This window comes from Choloepus didactylus, chromosome 7, assembly GCF_015220235.1.
Source record: "Choloepus didactylus isolate mChoDid1 chromosome 7, mChoDid1.pri, whole genome shotgun sequence".
Taxonomy (NCBI): Eukaryota; Metazoa; Chordata; class Mammalia; order Pilosa; family Megalonychidae; genus Choloepus; species Choloepus didactylus.
This window is the reverse complement of record NC_051313.1, coordinates 148,297,097-148,318,745: the sequence shown is the minus strand read 5'-3', so window position 1 is coordinate 148,318,745 and position 21,649 is coordinate 148,297,097. Positions and strand designations below refer to the sequence as shown.

General features: G+C 42.6%; 1 protein-coding gene and 1 non-coding gene across 5 annotated transcripts in view; both read left to right on the top strand.

The window, feature by feature from the left end:
- Positions 1–21,649, top strand: part of FARS2 (phenylalanyl-tRNA synthetase 2, mitochondrial) — a 618,388-nt gene that overhangs the window by 312,630 nt on the left and 284,109 nt on the right. The window lies entirely within an intron of this gene.
- On the top strand, positions 14,821–14,899 carry TRNAI-GAU. The gene has a single exon. It is a non-coding gene; the product is annotated as a tRNA-Ile (tRNA).

Here is a 21,649-nt window from a genome sequence, read left to right as displayed (position 1 = left end):
CTGACCAAAGTGTACCCCACTGAACCTGAGATGGAGCAAATGACTTTGAGAGTAGAAAGAAGGAAAGCAAGTCAGCCCGTGGTGATCCCCGGTGGTTTTCTTAGTCAGGTAGGCCCCATCCTTGCCTCGTGGGATGTAGGCTGCACAGTCCGGTATCCTTCAGCCTAGCAATATGTGAATCAGGGCCACGTGGTGAACAGGAAGGAATGGTGAGGTTGGAGTTAGTGGCTTGATTCTAATTTCAGGTCCACCACTGATTGTATCTGTGACCTGGAGCAACTCATTTAAACTCTCTGGACCTCAATATGTTCATCCATAAGATGAGTGAGTTGAATTAACTCACAGCTAATTGCTGCTGCTCTTCACTTCCTTAAGTTCTCCATAGAACGTTCCCTGTTTGTTATAGTTGAAACTTAAGAATCATTTTTTTCCCAGTTTGGTTCCTTTTGGTTGGTGATGTCATTGCATGTAGAAATAGAAAACTGATACAAAGGCATTTATCCAGTCCTATGTGCCAAAATATCTTTGATAAGATCATATGTTGCTCTTTTACTTGTTAAAACCAAATCTGACTCATAGGAGTCACTAACGACTTAAATTTTGAGTCACACCATTGGTCGACATTTCCTGTTCATTTTGTGTTGGTTTTCAACTTTGGATATATATAGGGTTCTTTGGTTCCTTCCCTGGCAGAGCCTTCTCTCTTTCCTCTGTATAAATCACCATAAGGGGCACCCGAGATTTTGCCAGGAGCAAATGCCAGTTGTGCCAAGCCAACGTAGCAGGTACAGGGGCCGTGTCCTTTGTGAATGTGTTATTTTATGAAGATATATTTTTTTACATGATCCTTTGCATCAACAGTTTTGTCAGTTGATGTCCTTGGGAAAGCCTGTTGGATGTCTGATCCAATTCTCTATTACTCAATTATGTGGCTTCCCTTCTACCCTTCCCTTTCTTTCCCTTCCTGCCCCTGGGAAACTATTTTCTCCAGCTTGAGAAAGTGTGTGTAGTTTACAGTGAACAGTCCTGTTCACTTGGGTAATGAGTTTTCTTCAGCATCTTGAGAAAAGACTGATGTGGAGCTAGGAAAGTATTTATAGAAATGCTGCTTTCTCATGGCTGCTCACAGCTCCCTGTGGTTCTACTGAAGCAGAATTTAGACTGAGGACAGCCTGAGGAAGTAAACAGCACTTTGCAAAGTTATCTCTCCCAATGGACAACCCAGTGGACATCAAAGCCGGCCGAGCCAGCAGAGAGTGGGGTGAAGACAGGCACCATGCTTCCCAGCCATGGATGGTGACGTGCTTCTGATGGAGTCTTCCAGAGGAGAGGCCTGTGCTCTTTCTGTCCATCGCTGTGTCCTCATCACACTGCAATGTGCAGGCATACCTGGCACCAGGTAGTGCCATGGAAGATACCACGCTGCCAAGGTTCGGAGCACAGACTGAGTCAGGCAGACCCGGATTTAATTCCTGTGGGAGTTAGGGTTCTTTGGATATAAGGCATTGGAAACAATTCCAGGTACTTAAATTAAAAATAAAAAAAAAAAGTCCTATTCATGGAACTGATGGAAGAGTTGAACATTTAGCCCTCAAAAAGGATAGGGATGAGGGTAGCTCTAGAATCCAGAACAGCCATTGAAGTGATGGGAACAAAACATTTTCTGTCCTTGTGACATTTCATTCAAGGTTGAAATCCCTGAAAAAGATAGAGAGAGAGAGTTGGTCTGGACTTGCTCTCTATTTTTTTTTTTTGGTGTGGGAAGGCATAGTGATTAATATACACACAAGGCTAGTTCACTGAAAGAAATTTGGGGTACCGTTACCAAAAGACCAAACCTACAGCTTTGATCTGATAAATGATATATATGCTATATCATGATACATATGATCTATAAATGAATTCTACCAGTTGGCATCTTAATATTTGAAATTTTAAAGACTTGGGGAATACCTTGAATATCTTAGTTTTGAGGTATTACCCAAGAAAACCAAAGAACATAAATCTGCTGAAAAAAATAATAATGCTTGTTTCATAGATAGGCTCACTGGGGGCATTAAATAATGAAGAAATGCCTGTAAAGCTCTTAGTGTATGCTTTGTGGTTAGTAAGTACTCAAGGATTTTTGGCTCTGTTAATTATATTTTCTTAGCATAGCCATTAGCTGATGGGTGACTACACATCCCATTTTGCTCCAAATGATACTGATTTATGCCTTTCCCTCTTCCAAATTAGCATTTGTCTTGGATTTCTCATTGTTTTAAAAGTGAAGTATCATTATTAATGGTTGCATTAAGATAGCACTGGGATGGGTTTGATAGACCTTAGTTTTATATTTCCAACTTCTGCCTTGGTTTCCTCCAGGAGTATGTGAGATGCATGTGCAGTGGTCACGATTTTTAGTGGAATATAAATTTCACCATCGATAATCTTCCTCTCTTTTCCCAAGCTTTGCAAGATGCAGCTTCACTAGCACCTCCCCTTTAAGGACAGGATGCAGGATATTCACTGATGTAACAAAGTGAGCTGAGAGGCTCCCAGCTGGCAGCAGTTAACTCCTCCAGTCCAGTGTGGTGGTGGAGAAGAATTTGATACCGCTCCCCTACCTGCCATGTGGCCAAGCAGCCAGCTGTGACATGCCCATTCCATAGCTTTCAGGATGTGCAAAGCTGCTGGCCCTCCATCAGTAGGGTCAGCGGGAACTTGAAAAATTCTAGGTTGAAATATGTGGCAGGAAAGAGGCTGGTCAAGCCAGCAACAGGGCCCACATCTGTAAAGATGAGTACTACATGTCGTTGCTACAGGGGGTCGTTGTATTTTTGAGGGTATAAATCTGAAATGCTTCATTTGTTTTGCTTTGGGGTAATGTTTGTTATTTTACAATAATCACTTTGGGGAACTGTTGTGGATTGAATCATGTCCCCCCATAAAGACATGTTCAGGTCCTGACCCCCAGTCCTGTGGTGTGACCCCATTTGTGAGAAGGATCTTTGAAGATGTTTGTTCTAGTTTGCTAATGCTGCTGGGATGCAAAACACCAGAAATGGATTGGCTTTTATAAAAGGGGGTTTATTTGTTTACAAAGTTACAGTCTTAAGGCCATAAAGTGTCCAAGTTAATGCATCAGCAATCGGGTACCTTCACTGGAGAATGGCCAACGGCATCCAGAAAACCTGTTAGTTGGGAAGGCATGCCGCTGGCGTCTGCTCCAAGTACTGGTTTCAAAATGGTGTTTGTCCTCTCTTAGCTTCTCTGGAGCAAGAGTCTCCTTTCAAAGACTGTCTTCAAACTGTCTCTGTAAACTGCAGCTCCTCTCTCAGCTCCTGTGCTTTCTTCAAAGTGTCCCTCTTGGCTGTAGCAAAGCTCACTCCTTCTGTCTGAGCTTATATAGTGCTCCAGTAAACTAATCAAGGCCCGTGCTGGATGGGTGGGGACACACCTCCATGGAAATTATCCAATCAGAGTCATTACCCACAGTTGGGTGGGTCACATCTCCATGGAAACACTCAAAGAATTACAATCTAATCAACACTGATACATCTGCCCACACAAGATTTCATCAAAGATAAGGGCGTTTTGGGGAACATAATACATTCAAACTGGCACAATGTTATTAGTTAAGGTGAGGCCAAACAGAATCATGTGAGCCTTAAGGCAGTAGGACTGGAGTCCTTATAATCAGTCAGAGGAAACTGGACATAGCATAGCAGAAGACAGAAGGCTATAGACAGCTATGTGATGGAGGCAGAAACTGCCAGCAAGCCACCACCAGAACTCTACAGACTTTAGAGAAAGCATGGCCCTGCCAGCACCTTTTTTTTTCTGTTTATTTTTTTTTACGATATTTAAGCAATATTTTATTCTTGCTTGACACTGACACAGAATACCAAATAGAAAATTCTCTTATCAAATGATAACTTTTACTATGGCAAATTGCTTCAAACAATTTTATACTGATAGCTTGCCCTATTTTGGGTTGTTTTTATTTTTATTTATTTATTTATTTATTTTTATGATTAAAGTAGCTTTGTAGTATAGAGAGATGAAGATTTTTAAAGATAGTAATACAAGTATCATTCAAGACTTTTTTTATATTTCTACTTTTTTTGAAATTCCTGCTAAGCATGGGACTGATTGCATCTGCATTTCAGTAATTAACACAAAAGTTATTGAAATGACAGTATATTTCCACAAATTGCAGTTTTATTCTCAATCCTTAAGTGGAGATACTACTGACACCTTGATTCTGGTCTTCGAGCCTCCAAAACTACCGTGAGACAATGAATTCCATTTTGTGGTATTTATCATAGCACCCCTAGTGATTCTTTTTTTTAAAAAAAAGCACCTTTGTAAGGAAAAATGAAATACCAGATTTCCATTTCTCTTGAAAGTCGATATTGATTGTGTAACCTGTCAATATTTGTCCTTCACATGAAGATCATAGTGATGTTACTGGCCATGAAAAAGCCAAAAGAAGCAGCATTGGCATTTACTTTAAAAATTCCAAAGATGGCAATTTAAAACATGCAGTCATGGAAGGTGTTTTTAACATATGTTGTGAAATGTTTTGTGAAGAATGACTTTTCATTTAGATCAAGTAACTATTGTTCTAACTTAATTTCACTCATTTTAGATTTCATGTTATCTTGTGTGCACGCAAAAAGTGTAGTGATAGCTGCACTTGGCAAAGAGTTAAGTGATGCATGTGATTTTTTTAATCACTGTAGTCTCATCAGATACTTAAAATAGAAAATCAGCTATATTAATTTCAATAATTAAATTTTTCATCCAGTTCATGAACTCAAAAGAAAGCTTTTGGAAGTCCATTCTGCTGAGCATAACACATCTGACATTATCGTACTTGTGACTGTAAATCCAGAAGTTTAACATTTACGATCAAATTCTTTGCTTTTACAACAACAGTATAATGAAAAATTTTGTGGAGCACAGTGTTTTAATAAAAATGTTATTCTTACTAAATTAAGAAAAGTGGAACAAAAATATACATGGAATAAGTTGTGGTTATATATGTAGAAAACTAGTAATTCAAAGAAGCTACGATATTCTACCAATAGAATTAGAAGCTGTTGTAGTAAAAGAATTTACAAACATTTATATATTTATACAGAATAAGTGAACTACAAAATTTTTATGACAAGGCTGAAGTTAAATAGAAAAAAATTTACCTTAGTATGGCAAGAACACATTTACTCTCTTTGCCACCCATCAACCGAATTTTATAAATGTGGCAACCTTTGAAAAACTTCTTTTATCTCACACTAATGATTGAACAATGTTGTTGAATGTATGAGTTCTTTGAATTTTAATTGCACCTTTATCCCAAATCAGTTGGAAATCTTAAAGTATTCAATTAATGAAGCACCAGTAATTTCAACATTTGAAGCTTCTAGAGAATGGCAATTATTAAAAGCAAAGCCTGGAAAGTAGAAGACATTGTACTATAGCCCTACAAAAGCAAAAGAGAGACTCAACAAATGATACAATGAGGACCCTAGTATATTTAATTTTGGAATTCTATAATGTTGATTTAGAATAGCTCTGCTTGTGGAAAGAATTTCTGATGGCACTTCTGTATTTAACTTGATAAATTTTTATTCTATAGCAGATTGGAATGAAGTTGAGAAAGCCTACAATATTTTCTCATCCAAATTTGGTAAAACATTCAAAGGAATAATAAATAGAGACAATTTATATGAAGATCTTCGTTCTGTTGAATGGAAGCAAAAGACAGTTCCTTCGAAAATATTAAGGCTGAAACATTTATGCATTCCAATAAAAAATGGAAATGAGAATATTCTCCATTTGGAAAGACTTGCTCTGAGCTTACCAGATACCTCAGAACTTGAGGGAGAATGTTTTCAAAATTCAAAATAGTAACAGACTTCACAGAAGAGTCCATTGAAGTATCAATAATTTCCAGTTGCACAAAATGCAACTACCAAGATTATAGGCAACCTCATGGTAAAAATTAAAACTTCCAGGATCACATTGAAAACATATATTTTTAGAAAAATACTAGGGATAGTTTTAAAAAGATACAGTTAAGAAACTGATCTAGGTATGTAAATATATGCCAAGAGCAATTGTTTATGTTACTTTTAAATGTTCAGAAAATTAATCTAAAGACTGTTTTCTATTTCCCTTTAATTTACATGGGCATATTTTTAAGGAAGTTTTTCTTTTTTGAAATAATTTCTGAAGAAAGCAATTCTATAGATCCACCAATACAAGAAAACCAGTTTGTTAGTCAATAAGGAAATATTTAAACAACACGATTTTGATTATTTCTGGCACCTACCCTAACCAGTGTCCTGGTTTGGATGATAAATCATATGGACATTCCATGTATTAATAGCTGTGGTATGAGGATTGAAACATGGTGGAAGTTAATATAAGATCAGATTGTAAAGGGTTTGGGAACCCAGAAACTCATTCCTTTGGGGGTTCGTTAGTCTGTCCAGCTTGGCAATTAACATCTGGTTGTGCCTTAGTTGTTTGTTTCTTCTGTTATGATAGCATTGATTGTGTTTTCTAGTTATTACGTATCCTGAGGTCTGCAAAGGCAGAAACCATATCTGCCTCCTCACCTTTGCCTTGCACATCTCCCATTCTGGGAGTGGTGGGAATCACTACTGCCACCAGCCCCCCTCCCCATTTGTCTAATTTCCAGCCCTTCAGCCCTCACCACTGGTGTTGTCAATCAGGAGATCTAAGATGAGCACAGTAAGGACTTTTTAAGGGTCCGCTGACACAGACTCTGCTTAAGCCTGGTCTGGCTTCTGCTGCATTTTCCTGTGTGACTTCCTTTCACCCCACCCTCTTTTTGGGGCACCATAGCAGCATTAGCCAACATTTAGCATCTGTGAATAATCAAATAACTTCCTGATGAAGGCTTTTTCCCTATTTTGCAATGAGAATGAAATAAAAGGTTAAAATAATTATTAAAAAGAAAGAAATCTCTCCAGTCTTTAAAAATCCAGGTGTTTAAAAACTGAGTTTCTTCCCCCTGAATCTGAGTCAAAAATTCATAATGTAGTAAATGATCAAGGTTACAAGAACAGTAGCATCATATAAAACAAAATAGATCCTGACATGTTGACCCCAATGTTCTCTGTATGTATAATATTTATGTTTGCTTACATTGATAGTTTTCATTTTTTGCTTTTTTAATAGACCTACTGTGTTACCTGGAGTAGTATCCAACACGTTTGTTGAGTGAATGCATGATGGTTGGGTTGCATGACATCTGGTTATGCAATCTGTGGTAGGCACCTACTTTCCCCAACCACATGGTAACCGTGAGAACAGCTATTATGCTCCACATTGTCCCCCACCTCCCTCTGTCATTGATTAGCTCTACTTCATCTTGGGCAGTTGACCGTCTAGGAATGGGCCCTTGACCCCAGCTGGGCCAATCACAATTTTTGCCCAGGAATTTTGGATTTAAGACAAGAAATAGTACAGTCTCTATTTTTAGTGCCTGAAGCTATAAGATGTGAAGCTTAAGAACTGTTAACCCATGTATCTCATCCTTTGGACTTGAGAAGCAGAGATAGCCAGTCTGCAGATGGAGAGAAAAAGAACTCAAAAGCAAATGCCGAGTGAGAGGCACCAATTTTTCCCCTTTGGTTCCACCAGACACCTGAATATTTTTGTAAGTTAACCCTTTGCTATTATAAATTCCATTTTGACTGCTGTCATTTGCAACCATAAGAGTCTTGTCTTTTCCTTCAGAGTTTAAAGCCAGTTGAGAAAAAGACATTGAAGTAGATGGAGGAAAACGGGACTTGAATTTCCATGAGCTGATTGGACCACATGGCCTGAGCTCTCCGTCGAGCTCTCCATCGCAGAGGGCCTGATAACCCTCCTCTGTCCATCCCACCGTCCACTCTAGCTCACTTATGGGAGTGGTTGTGTCTACAGAGCACAGTCTCCAAAATGGCTATTTCTTGTCTCTCTGAGGTGGACAGCACAGACCAAAAGCATACTGCCAATATTTGAGGCCTTTCAGTAGATGTGTACTACTGCATCCAGAAATATGGACCAAGAGAGATCACCTCCCAGTCAGGGAACTTACTCCTCCTCTGGCAGGAGAAGAGTTCCCCTAGTGGACGGTTCTCTACAGATGGACACACGAGGCCAGCAAACAGGAGGATGCCCCACCACAAGTCCTTTTGACAACGTGAACCTAAACTCTGAAGATTTATAGACACTCCACTGGTGGTCCTCACGTGCAACATTCAATGGACAGCTAGAGCGCCCGGGGAGAGGGTGGGGTGGGGCAGGAAATCCAGCATATCCCTGCTCTGCCCGCAGCTTAACAACCTCATGGCTCTCTGTTTATGATTCTTTGAGCCACCTCACCATGTTTTTGTTGGGCTCAGTGAGTAAGGCTCACTGGTTTGTCTCTAGCAGCCCACACCCCTCCCTTAAGATTTCCAGTGTACATCAAGTCTGTTGAAGACTACCACTTACAAATGGCTGCCTAGAATAATTAAAACTTGTCGGTCACAATATTAATGATGCTTTGGACCTGGGAAGGTTCTGTTTTGGGGAGGACACAGCAGATATAATGAATAGATGTGGCTACTCATGAGAAAAGCCATCTGCTGCAGTGGTTGATCATTTTGGCATTTGTGAAAACAGCTAGAAGGAAAATCACTCTGAAAGTTCACAAACAATAACATAGCAGGGAAAATCTGACTATAATAATACATCTTTTCTGTTGCTCCGGGCAATCCAGAGTTTTCCACAGAGAGAGGCTAAGAGGCTAACTATATATTTAAAGACAGCCCCCCTTTCCTGGATCTGTGTCTACTGTAAATGGCTTTGATTGCTCAACACAGGGTTACTTGTTTCCAGTTTTACACTTTTGAGTGCATGCCCACTGCTGCTCAGAGTTTCAGATCTTTGTAAAAGCTGATTCACACAGATACCTAACCTCTCCAACCCCTTTCTGCCACCTACCTTCTCTGTGAATGCAGTGCTCACCGCTGTTCAAAGTCAGAGGCTTTGAGATTTGACAGCAAAAAATAGATGGCACCTAAGACATTAACAGTGTGGTTGACGATAGCGGTTACTTAAGCCCACCAAGGCTCACAAGCTTTCCCTTTGTTAAGAGTGGTCACACTGGCCAGCCTTTATTTAGGGACGTACATTTTCATGTTCAAAAACCCATTCTCCCACCCATGTTGCACTCGTTCGCAAACAGGCAGCTTTGTTTTGTTAGGTTTTGTTTTGTTTTAAGAGGCTGAAGAAGTTTAGCTCCTCTTGGCTTGTAATAGCTAAAACTGAGTTTGAAGCCTCATCCTTTCATCTCTTCTTTCAGCTATTCATTTTTAGCATCTTCATTTATGGTGGAAAAAAGCAGTTGGAAACTATAAGTTTCCAGAAAGCATTCAGTAACTGGCCGGCTGGGGAGAAGGCTGGAGACTAGCAATGGTTTTAATAGAATGTAAAGGGAAGGCAGAGATATTGTCAGTGGTAATTGCTTTTAAGAGAGGCAGAAATTGTAATCTGTGCTTAATTTCTAAGTTAACCTCGTTTTCCAGTGGTCTGGCCCAGCAGTCAGAGAGCTGTTTGATAGTAGGTCAAAAGTAGTGCCTTTCTCCTAGTGTGGAAAAAAGACCAAGAAGATTAACAGAGGAATAAATACAAGGCAGAACAAGGGGGGAAAATTCCAGCCTATCCTTCTTAGAGATTTCACAGTAAGATTTTTATCATGTTGAAAGTATATTTATAAATGTTCAACCTATTCAAGACCCGACCATCCAAATGGGTCTCTGGGATCAGAGAATATACCCCACTGGAGGAGTTTCCATTTTCTTCCCAAATTCGGAGTATCTGTCAAGCAAGTGATTTAAAGTTCTGATTTTTCATATGCAGATATGGAAGGAAGACAAACGGCTAAATTTTATTAAAGCAGGGCATTTCTATGTCCCACAATTTAGCATTTTTTTTACTTCCTCTCCTATTGCCTGGCACTGCAATGCCTATCCCATATGCCAACTCTCTGAGGGGATAAAGGGCAAAAATGTGAAATTTAAAACAATTAAACACGTGATCTAAACTGTAAATGCAACCTGTATTGAGAGAGGAAATTTTACCTAAAGCGTAGGTGGTCCACATAGAGTTGTAGATATCGCATCTAAGAGGGGGTCACCCCTAAAATGAATTCCTCTCAGCAGAATCTCCTATACCTTTTTTCTAATTTTCTCTTTCTTTACCTTTTTCTCTTAAATTTTTACTTTTGCAATAATTTCAAAATTACAGAAGAGTTGCTAAAACCACACAAAATCCAAAGAGAGAATTCCTTCATATCCCCCAAGAAAGGCAGATCCATGAATTTTAATGTTTTGCCACCTCTGCCATATCATTCTATCTATCTACCTATCTGTCAATCCAACCATCTATCTGCCTTTCAGTCTGTCTGTCATTTATCTATCAGTTTTCTAAACATTTGAGAGTAGGGTATATGCATCATGATCCTTGAACACAAAATACTTCCATGTACATTTATCAAGAACAGATATTCTAATTTATTACTATTTTTTTCTGCCATTGTTGGAATCAGTAAGGTGAGCAGATAATTCAGCAAGCAATGTCACATACATGATTCCCTGGCAGCACGGACTGAGCAGAGGGGTAGCATGTGGGGTGGCCGGCAGGGAATGTGCCGGTCGTCGGGAGAAGACACATTGAGGATGTGGGAGCAGCATCAAGGCCAGGTGGGCAGAGGGAGCAAGAGGGTCAGGGCCCCCAAGCAGAGGAAATCTCGGGGCCTCAGAGCCGTACAGATGGAGAGGAGTAGAGCCAGCCCAGTGGTAGCAGAAGAAAGAAGTGAGAGATGTTTGAATTGAGGGCCTTAAACATCAGAATTGGGCAATTGGCTTTGGTGTAATGAAGAGCATGTCAGTTCTTGGGCCAGGGTGTAAGAGGATTCAGCAGGTGGTTTAGGAGCTCAGCCAGTCAGCAATGTGCACAAAGACTGGAAAGGGGAGAGGCCCCACTCCAGGAGGCGAAGACAGCGGAATCCGAGCACTGCCATCAGAAAGGAGGGGGCATTGAGTTGTTGAGGATTGTCTTGGAGGAAGAAGTGATAGTACTTGTGATGCATCTAAGGCAGGGGTTGGCAAATCTTTTCTGTAAAGGTCCAGAGAGTAAGTATTTTTAGCTTTGGGGTCCAGTCTTCAGCTGCTCTCTGTCACTGCTTGGCTCTGCCATTAGTGCAAAAGCCTGAATCGTGTGGCCAGATTTAGGAGCCAGAGTTTGCCAATCCTTGATTTAAGGAATGAAAAGAAACATTTTTCTTCCAAGGGCATAGAAATGGTCATTAGGGATAAAATGGTCACCCCACGACCAAGATTTCATTATGCCCAATCAGAATGGCAGTAGAACTTTCTTCCTGAGATAGTCCAAGTCCAACATCGCCCCGTTCCATCGATCCCAGCCGTCCCTAGCATGACCCCCCAGGACAACCCACTGGTGCCTTCAGCAGCTGGACCTCTGTCCGGTAAGTGTTGACATAAACACATAGAGACATATACATACGGTATATGTTGGTATATATAGATGTTGTACTGTGGAAAATGCTCTTTGCAGTAACCTGTTTTTCAAACAAATTCCTGGCTTACATTATGGAGGTGAGGAAAGCATCAGGGTGAAATTCAGTGAGCGTATTGGGGAAAGGAGCTGACGGTGTTAGAATAAAATTGACCCCAGCTTTTACATTGGAATGCAGCTCCAAAAATGAGGGGCAGAGAGAAGGGCCTGGGGCCAGGAGAGCAGTTTCTTAAGGAGAAGACAAGAGGTGCTGGTAACTTCTAAGTGACTTACTTTTCCAGGCTGTAGGTGATGAGTGAGGAAAAGACGTCAGCAGGGTAAGAATTCAATCTTGACACTAGAACTGGAGAGCAGGGAACAGAGCGAGAGTAGGCAGGACAAATGCTTTTGATTTTTCAGGACTGTCTTCTCAGACAGTGGGTGGTTTCTTTATGTGGATATCTGCTGTAGTTTACTGTTTTTTGAAAAACAGGTTCCTGCAAAGAGCGTTTTCCACAGTACAACATCTATATATACCAACATATACCATATGTATATTTCTTTATGTGTTTATATAAATACATGGCTTTTAGTTTATTTCCCTTTTACTCAAAATACATGATGTCTCCCAATTTTGTTTTCTGATTTCACCTGGAGCTCTATATGGTGGTGTCAAGTGTCATTTTAGCTTTGCATTTTGTGAGGCCTGCTTGCCAAATATTGGGTTAGAGAAGAAGAGACTTCCATCTATATAGAAGGCAAGGAATCGCAGTAGCCACACATGTTTTAAAGAGGAGGCACAGGTTAAGGGTTTATTTATTTATTTTATTTTATTTGCTCCCTGCTTTGGTTTGCTAAATGCAACATACCAGAACTGGATTGGCTTTTACAATGGGGATTTATTAACTTACAATTTACAGTTGTTTGGCTGTGAAAATGTCCAACTCAAAGTGTCAACAGGATGATATGTGGACTCTGAGGATGCCTCTGACATCTGGGACACCTCTGTCACGTGGGAAGGTGTCCGGCGCCTTCTCGCTCTGTCCCGCGCGTCCTGTCCTCGGCCGGCAAGGAGAACAGAGGGAAAGAGGGAGAGACGCAGACAAACTGACACTTGAGGTACGCAATGGCAGTGAATGCAAGCCTTTTACTGGAGCCAGGAAGAAAATTTTCTCTGTTACATATTCCACACGAGGCCCTATACCCCGTGGGAGAACAACCTCTATGCGGCCGTCAGGCACGGCTCCCTGTGGGCTGTCTCCCCGAGGCTAGCCCGGGTAATTTCTTATATACAATAGTTACAACCAATGTGCTGGCAGTACGCAAGCGTGTACAATAGGCTAGCAGCAACCGCTGCCTCATGCGTCATATGCGGAAGCAGGATACGGGCGCCATCCTGGCTCAAACGATGGGCGGGGGCTACTCTGGAGCAGGTCGCGGCGTGTCCACTAGGCCCTAACCCGGAAAGCGGCTCCCCACATCTCCCCCTTTTTTATATATTTCAACCCAGTGTCTCCATTGATGAGTGTACTCCCGTGGGCCTGAGTGACCCACTACATGTTTTGGTGCTTTGGGGAGTCTGGACTAGGCCCCTGCCATTTTACGGCGGAACCTCTGGCACCGACCAGAATGCTTACCTCATATAGAGACCGGAGAGCCCATGAGCTGGAAACCATGTGGCTCTCCTTGCAGTACTCAGTCTCGCAACTGGGGGACAAGAGGGTTAGGAGAACGGTAGCCAGTGTCGAGGGCGTCACTAGGTGTCTCTGTGCAATGGCAGGGGTCCCGTCTGGCCACAACTAGGACCCTGCCCAAGAGATCTACCTGAGACAAAAATAGGACCACTGGTGCCGATTATTTATATCCGGGATTTTGCCAAATACTTAGCTGCGAACCTTGCCCCCAAATGCCCCGCTTCGAGTGGTTGGGATGGGTGCTGGGCAGAGGGACTATAGTCATCAGGAGGGTTACAGGCAGAGGACATGGCCATCATGGCGGTAACACGTAATTGCTGTTGTCTTTGAAACAAACGCTCCAGCAAACTCTTAACAATGATCAAACCTACTAATAACCTCACAGCAAGAAGAACCCAGTTGGTCAGATTAGGCCAAGAGAACCAGGAGGGAAAAAAGGTCAATATTCCTGGCCCTCTTCCCGGTCTGCTGGGGAGTGGTCGACACCGTCGACATCATTTGACCGCTCATCACGCGAGTTGAGGACTGGATCCAACAGGTCACGTTGGGGGTTTAACGACCCGTCAGGCTGCAGTTCTTTGGTGTTCTCAGGCGACTGCACGGTTCTCACCAATCTTTCCGGAACCCACACTGGTTGACGTCCTGGTTCCTGGGGAAAAACACAAACAGAGCCTCTGGCCCAGCTGAGCACCGGGTCAGGGCCTTTGTACTCGGGCGGGGGGTACGGCAAAGGTTGCCCCTCCCCTGACCGGCCCATCGGGGTTTCCGGGTCTGGCAGCAAAGGATAATTACATTTACTGGGCATGGCCACTAGAGGGAGCTCTCGGCGAGGTCCTTTGGTGGGACCGCCCAAGGCGTCAGTTGGGAGCTGGGGTGTCCCTGGGGGTGCAGCGGTAGACATTGGCGGGGCGGAAGGCCGCACGGGTGTGGCGGGAGGCTCCTCCCACTCAATTAGCGGGGATGCTTCCGCCTCCTCGTCGGTATCGCTATCTGACTCTGAGTCAGAGTCACTGGACTCCGGCGGTTTGCCCTTATAGGAGCCGTCCGCTGACGAAACTGACTGGGTTTCTTGGAGCGCGCACCGTGCTTCTTGCAAGGCAGAGGACGGGCTTAGGCCGGCAGCCGATTCTAGTTCAAGGACCGCACGGACGGTCTCCCATATGGGTACTAGAATCGGGTCCATACACACGCCCGTCTGGCGCGCTCGGTCTATGTCGCGACCGAGCTTCATCCAAGAGGGTAGGCTAAGGCTGCCGGTGCAGGCAAACCAAGGGGCAAAAGTATCAACATCATCAAGAAAACGCTGAAGGGAGCTTTTCCTGACCGAGATACCCCGTTGTTTCAAAAGGTTCTTTAAGGGAGCTAAGAGAGATGAACTTCCGGACTGCCCCATGATTGCAGTCAGCACTATACTTCAGTCACTCGGAGAGCTCTTCCGAGTCCCCCGGGGTCACCTGAAAACCCACGGGCCCTGACTCTCACGTAAAAGAAACACTCACCTTCTCGCGCTGATCAGGCGCGGGAAGTCCGCTGCAGTGAAAAAGGAGCGAGGCGAAAGGTATGTGCCCCGTACGGTTAGCTCAGTTGGTTAGAGCTTGGTGCTGATAACGCCAAGGTCGCGGGTTCGATCCCCGTACGGGCCACCACTTGTCCGGCGCCTTCTCGCTCTGTCCCGCGCGTCCTGTCCTCGGCCGGCAAGGAGAACAGAGGGAAAGAGGGAGAGACGCAGACAAACTGACACTTGAGGTACGCAATGGCAGTGAATGCAAGCCTTTTACTGGAGCCAGGAAGAAAATTTTCTCTGTTACATATTCCACACGAGGCCCTATACCCCGTGGGAGAACAACCTCTATGCGGCCGTCAGGCACGGCTCCCTGTGGGCTGTCTCCCCGAGGCTAGCCCGGGTAATTTCTTATATACAATAGTTACAACCAATGTGCTGGCAGTACGCAAGCGTGTACAATAGGCTAGCAGCAACCGCTGCCTCATGCGTCATATGCGGAAGCAGGATACGGGCGCCATCCTGGCTCAAACGATGGGCGGGGGCTACTCTGGAGCAGGTCGCGGCGTGTCCACTAGGCCCTAACCCGGAAAGCGGCTCCCCACAGGAAGGCACATTGCTGGCACCTGTTGGTCCTTCTCTCCCAGGTCTCGTTGCTTTCAGCTTCTGGTTCCAGTGGTTTCCTCTCTGAGCTTCTGTGGGTTCTCTCTCAGCCTCTCTGGGGATTTTCTCTATGAGCTTCTGTTAATTTCATCTCTCTTGGCTTCTGTATGTTTTATCCTCTCATAAAGGACTACAGTAAGTGGATTAAGACCCACCTTGAATGGGGTGCGTCACATCTCAATTCAAATAATCTAATTAAAAGGTTCCATTCACAATAGGTCTACACCCACAGGAATGGATTGAAAGAACACGGCCTTTTGCAGTCTATAACAGCTTCAAACCACCACACTCCCTTTTCCTTTTAAACAAAGATTTCGCCTCATTTCAAAAATTTTTTTTTAATTTGTTGATTCTGTAGTTAAAGAGTGAAGGAATTTGCCTTCTCCCTGCAGTGACAATGTCCTGGCTAGCTTTCTCCCATGACACCCTTTCACATCCATGTACCTGATACGGTTACTCCCTTTTCACACCTCAAAGACTGCTTTCTTTCACCGCAGCATAGTTTTCTTTCCTCCTAGTCATTAAGCTTCTTGAGCTTCCCAGAGCAATGTGAGTGGTCCTTGCACATCGCAGGCATCTAATCCCTGGCGAATGAGTGGAAGGACTTGAGCTATCTGAGGACAGAGCCTGTGTTGTCTTCATCTTTGTATCTCTGACCCCAGTAGAGACCCTAGCACATGAACCAGTGTTTGCTGAATGAGGAAATAAGTGAATGATTATACTGAGGTGTGAGCTTGACTATGAATATAGTGGAAGGGGTTCTGAAATCCTACCACCGTCCTCTCCTCCCTTCTGGGATTAACCACCAGGGCAGCTGTTCTAGTTTGCTAATGCTGCCAGTATGCAAAACACCAGAAATGAATTGGCTTTTATAAAAGGGGGTTTATTTGGTTACACAGTTACAGTCTTAAGGCCATAAAGTGTCCAAGGTAACACGTCGACAATCAGGAACCTTCACTGGAGGATGGCCAGTGGTGTTTCTCTCTAGGCTTCAGTTCCTCTTAAATATCACTCCTAGTTGCTCTTGGGGCATTTGTCCTCTCTTAGCTTCTCCGGAGCAAAAGTCTGCTTTCAAAGGCCGTCTCCAAAATGCCTCTGTAAGCTGCAGCTTCTCTCTCAGCTCCTGTGCTTCCTTCAAAGCATCAAGCTCACTCCTTCTGTCTGAGCTTATATAGTGCTCCAGTAAACTAATCAAGGCCCATGCTGAATGGGCTGGCCACACCTCCATGGAAATTATCCAATCAGAGTCATCACCCACAGTTGGGTGGGTCACATTTCCATGGAAACAACCTAATCCAAATGTTCCAACTTAATCCCCACTAACATGTCTGCCCCCACAAGATTGCATCAAAGAACATGGCTTTTTCTAGGGGACACAATCCACACAAACCGGCACAGGAGCTAAACCCACAAAAATAAAAACCCACTGAGAAATGAACTACTGTTTGTTCATGGCGGTCTGAAGTCCACTACCCCTCCTTCTGGGCCGGGTTTTCCTGAGAAGCAGAGTTGGAGCCCATGTTAGGGTCTGGAATCCTATCTGAGTTTTCCCCTCTCCTTGTCTCTCTCCATTTTCGGGGCTAGTGTGGCCCTGAGGAGCAGAGTGAGAATTCTCCCTTCCTCATCTCTTCTGAGCTCAGAGAGGGGACTGCACATCCTTCACTCTGTAGACAGTGGGGAAAATGAAGGCAAGGAGGTGCAAGCTCTTAGTCGAAATGAGCAAATAAGGGGAAAGCACAGGGGGACCAAAGGAATGACAAGAAATAATAGAACCCAAGAAGAAGATTTTTCGAATGAGAAGGAATATAAGAAATCTCAGAATTTTCCTGTAGGTGAAAATGAGGAGAAGGAAAGCAGTTGAACTGGCAAGAAAGCACCTGTGAATTACATTTTAGTAACCTTCCAAATAAAGATAAATCATGCAGCTACATAAAATCATTTAGATTTCATTTTGTTACTGTTAATACATTTTAATTTTCAGGTACATATGCTCTTAGGCCTCAAGGCTCTTAAAGATGAAATAATCAAAAAGCTAATTAATCATAAATGGGCATCTTTCCCAAATAACTCTACAAATAGTTAGAATTATGAAATAGTGCCTTATCCATAAAGCATAATAGAGATATGCAAAGAAACAAGAAACCTCATAACAAGTCATAAAAGAACAAAAAAGAAGACAAAAAAGTGTCATTTCCTAGACTAGGTAATGTTGAGGAAATGTGGCGCCAAGGGTCATTTCAGAAACTTGCATCCTATTTGGGCCTTTACTCTGTGCCCCTTATTAAACTCATCCTGTTAATTTTGAACCAGGGAATCTTGATTCAAGCATCTATAACAGTAACTTCCTCTCAGCTTGGGGAAAACCTCAAAATCTGATCAACCCACCTTTTTCTCTCCAAGTGGCTGCTGGGAACACTGAATAGAAGAGAGACAGGCCAGAGGCCTCTCTCCGTGTGTGTGCATCCATTAATCAAAACTTTTAGCATGTATCAGTTCAACAAGTTTCAGGTATATCTAAGTGAGCTCTCAAGCCCTCTCTTCTCTTTCAGGAGTATATCATAAGAGACTTTAGCCAAATGCTTTGCTCTTATCAAAGTATGCTTTAGCTTTGGTATTTTTTGTCTTCCCCACACAGTAGTACAACCACTAGTGAAGATAGGAGTGGTGTATTAGTCAGCCTATCAGTTTCAAGGGTAACAACAACTTAAGCAAAAAAGGAATTTCCAGCCTCACTTGAGTAGGAATTCTGAGGGGTGGGCTGGTTTGTGAAGTGGTTGGATCTGGTGGAATTTGCTGCAGGCCCTCTGTCTCCCAGGGCAAAGCTGTTTCCATTACATGGGGCTGCTTTTATGTTGCCTCAATCAATATCGGCTGAATTGAAAGCAAAATGAAACAAGAGGGGCATGTTTCCTCTTTGGGGTCACTCTGGCAGGTTACTCTGATTTTACCACTCAAGACTTACGTAGTTCATGTTTATAAAGGAAACTAGCTGAAGTTTGGGGGCATCTACAGAGGAGAAAACCCTTCCTGTCTACCTACTTTATCTCCTAAACTAAGATAGAGGATTTGTCCGTCAATCATTTTGTTCATCCATTTATTCTGCAAACATAATTGAGCATATCCTAGGTTATGGATGCTGTGTGAGGCATTTGGGATGCAAATGTGATGAGGACATTGACAATCAGAGATAAAGAACATTTCAAGCAGAAGGCCCAATATGTATAAGATCATCAATTCCTTCATCTGTTCATTCTTCCAAATATTTTTTAAGCATATACTATGTGCCAAGAGCCATGATAGTTGTCACTGATGGGCACAAACGAGTTGAACCTAAGTGGAAACCTGCAAATCATTCAGCCTAGTGGTAGCACAGGGTTCCAATGGGGGGGGATACGGGAGTTGAGGGTCAAAGGTCAACCAGCGTCAAATCACCATAAATGTAGGGGCAACCCTAGAAAGGTTGGAAGCAGGAGAGCAATGTGATCCGGTTTCATTCCAGGAGCTGCAGTTGTAGGTACAGAGGTTGGGTGGGAGAAGACTGGAAGAGCAGATGGAGGCTGTGGGAATGTTTCTCAGGGGAGGGGATGACAACTGTGCTAGGAAGTTGTGGGTGGGATGCAGAGAAGCTAGAGGCAAGAGAGAATCCAGAGGCCAAAAGCAGCAAGACGTGGTGCTTCAGTTAGTGGGAGGAGTGAAGGAGAGCAAGGGGTCAGGACATAAATTCTGAGGCTTCTCTCTTGGGTGTCCAGGTAAATGGTGAGGTCATTAACTGAGACTGGAACTTCAGGGAAGGGAGCCAGATTGTCCAGATCGATCATGCTGTGTTCACATTACCCAGACCAGTGCCGGCCCTTAGTGCCCAAGTGCTCAATAAGGATGCTTCAAGTGAATATCTGAATATTACAAAAAGAGCAATACAAGATTTTCAGGGACTGTGTGGCATGGAAATGTATCCTAATCCAGAGGGTCAGGGAAGGCCTCCCTGAAGAAAAGAGAGTTAGCCTAAGGTTGAAAGAAAATTGGCATTGAGCAGGGAAGATGGAGTAGGAATTTGCAATGTTTTGTGACTCTTAATTTCCACCTAGGATTCAATTCTCTTTTTGCTCTGGGTGCTGCCTTTTCCTCCTCTCTAGCTTTGGCTTTGCCTCTTGGCCTGCTGTTCCAGGAGGCTTTTTTGGTCAGTCTTGGGAGGCAGTGGGTTGGCCAGGGTGACAGTAATGATGAAAATTGACATGGTATCTACTATTTATTAAACGGCTTTGTTCTACAAGTCTACTTTAGCAACCTTCAGCCAAAGAAAACGGAACTGGGTCCTTAGGGGTTGTTGCTTCTAAGTTGTCACTTGGGCCCCAGCAAGGGACGTTTCTACGAAGCTCTGTCAGGTTCTCATGCTGGAGGAGGCTTTATCAACCATCACAACTCCTAAAGACTTTAAGAAGAAAGGACTTTATGAAGCACACATTAGGTTTTTTAAACAGTCTATTGATTATTTGTGATGTTTGATCTCTTCATTTGGGAATCTCTGAGGTTACACAGAGGATTTGAGGCTGCTTATAGGAAAACACACAATATGGTAAGATAGGGAAAAAATGAGCAAATGAAAATAAAAATCAGGGATAGGGAAAACTATAAGGTAAAGTGAATCTAGTAATGTCCCAAGTGTAGTTTGATTAAAATTTTTTTAATTTTTGATTTTTAAAAATTAAAAAAATATTCCAAAGTGACAAATATTCAATCAGACTCTTAAATGAAGCACAAGTAATCTGCCAACCATCTAGTTAAAACAAGTTCTGTGGATTATAATGAAATTCTTTCCAACCAAGTACAGATTTTTAATGGAAGGAAATGTACTTCAGAGGAACATTAAAAAGACGAAATTCTTGAATATCCCAGAGATGTGGGTAGCTTTGCTGTGCATAGTCATTCTGCAAAAGTAATTGGGAATTGCCTGGTTGAATCCATTATTTAGAAAGTCTTGGAAGCATTTAAAAGTCTAAACATCTATGAAAATCTATTCTAAATGTCTAAAGGTTTTTCAGTACAAATTTAAAATTCAGACATTCTGGGGCTCAGGGAATTCACCCTACAATTGGCTGTGACTATTCTGGCTGAAACACAAATGATCCTGTTTTCAGTTTGCAAAATAATTATTGCTGTGAGCGGCTCTGCCTGGTGAACAGTATTTCCTCTAAAATTGACACCAACTCTCTTTCCGAATGTTCCAAAACAAGCTTATTCTGACATCCCTACATGTGCAGTCATGAGTTTCAAATTGTACATCACCAATCCTCCCCAAAGTGGCATTTGTGGCTTAATTAAAAGGATATATTGTAATATATGTGTAGAACGGGAAATAATTTGCAACTAGTAAACTTTAAAGAGTTACATCTGACAGTAATAGTAAAAACATGGTTTTTTTATTTTTTGTAGTTGCAGAAATAAGGAGATGCATCAGTGTTATCCAACGGTGGTCCCCCACAGTCTGCTTGGAATTCCATGGTACACTTACCGATAAGATTATCTCTTTGAGTAAAGTCCCCACAATGGGGAAAGAACTCTAGGCTCTCAGGCCCAGACAATGACTTTGACTGGTATAGCCATTTCATAGGAATATTGTCTTATGTACACAAAGTAACTGGTAGTAAAACCCGATTCAGCATTTTATCTTGCCAGTGAGTTCTCTGCATTGATAATTTTAAGTGGTTTGAGCCAGATTTTACACCCTGATATATCTTAAATTTAATTTATAGTTTAGCCTGTCATTTCAAAAAGAAAAATGGTAGCAGAAAAATATTTTTAAAGTGAATTTATATTTAGTCATTTAAAGTGATGTTAATTATATTTGGCAGAATACTGAAATTCTTAAGATACATACTCTTTGATATTTAACTTAGTTGGCTGTCTACATTAGTCAGGGTAATTAACCACGAGCTGCAGCAACAGAAAAACCTCATCTCCGTAATTTAGCACCACAAAAGCTTATTTCTTACTCTTGTAAAGTGCTAAATGTTCAGTGGAGACTGGCACCCTTGATTTGGTAGCTCGGCACAGCAGGTTCTTTCTATCTTGTGACACTGCCATCCCAGTACTGATTTCCAGGGTCAGGGAAGAGAAGGATGGAGCTGTCACACCAACTCTTACATGCCTTGCCCCAGCAGTGACACTTGTCACTTCCGCACGTATTTCACTGACTAGAATGTGGGAGGACCAAAACGTGGGGCACAAGGAA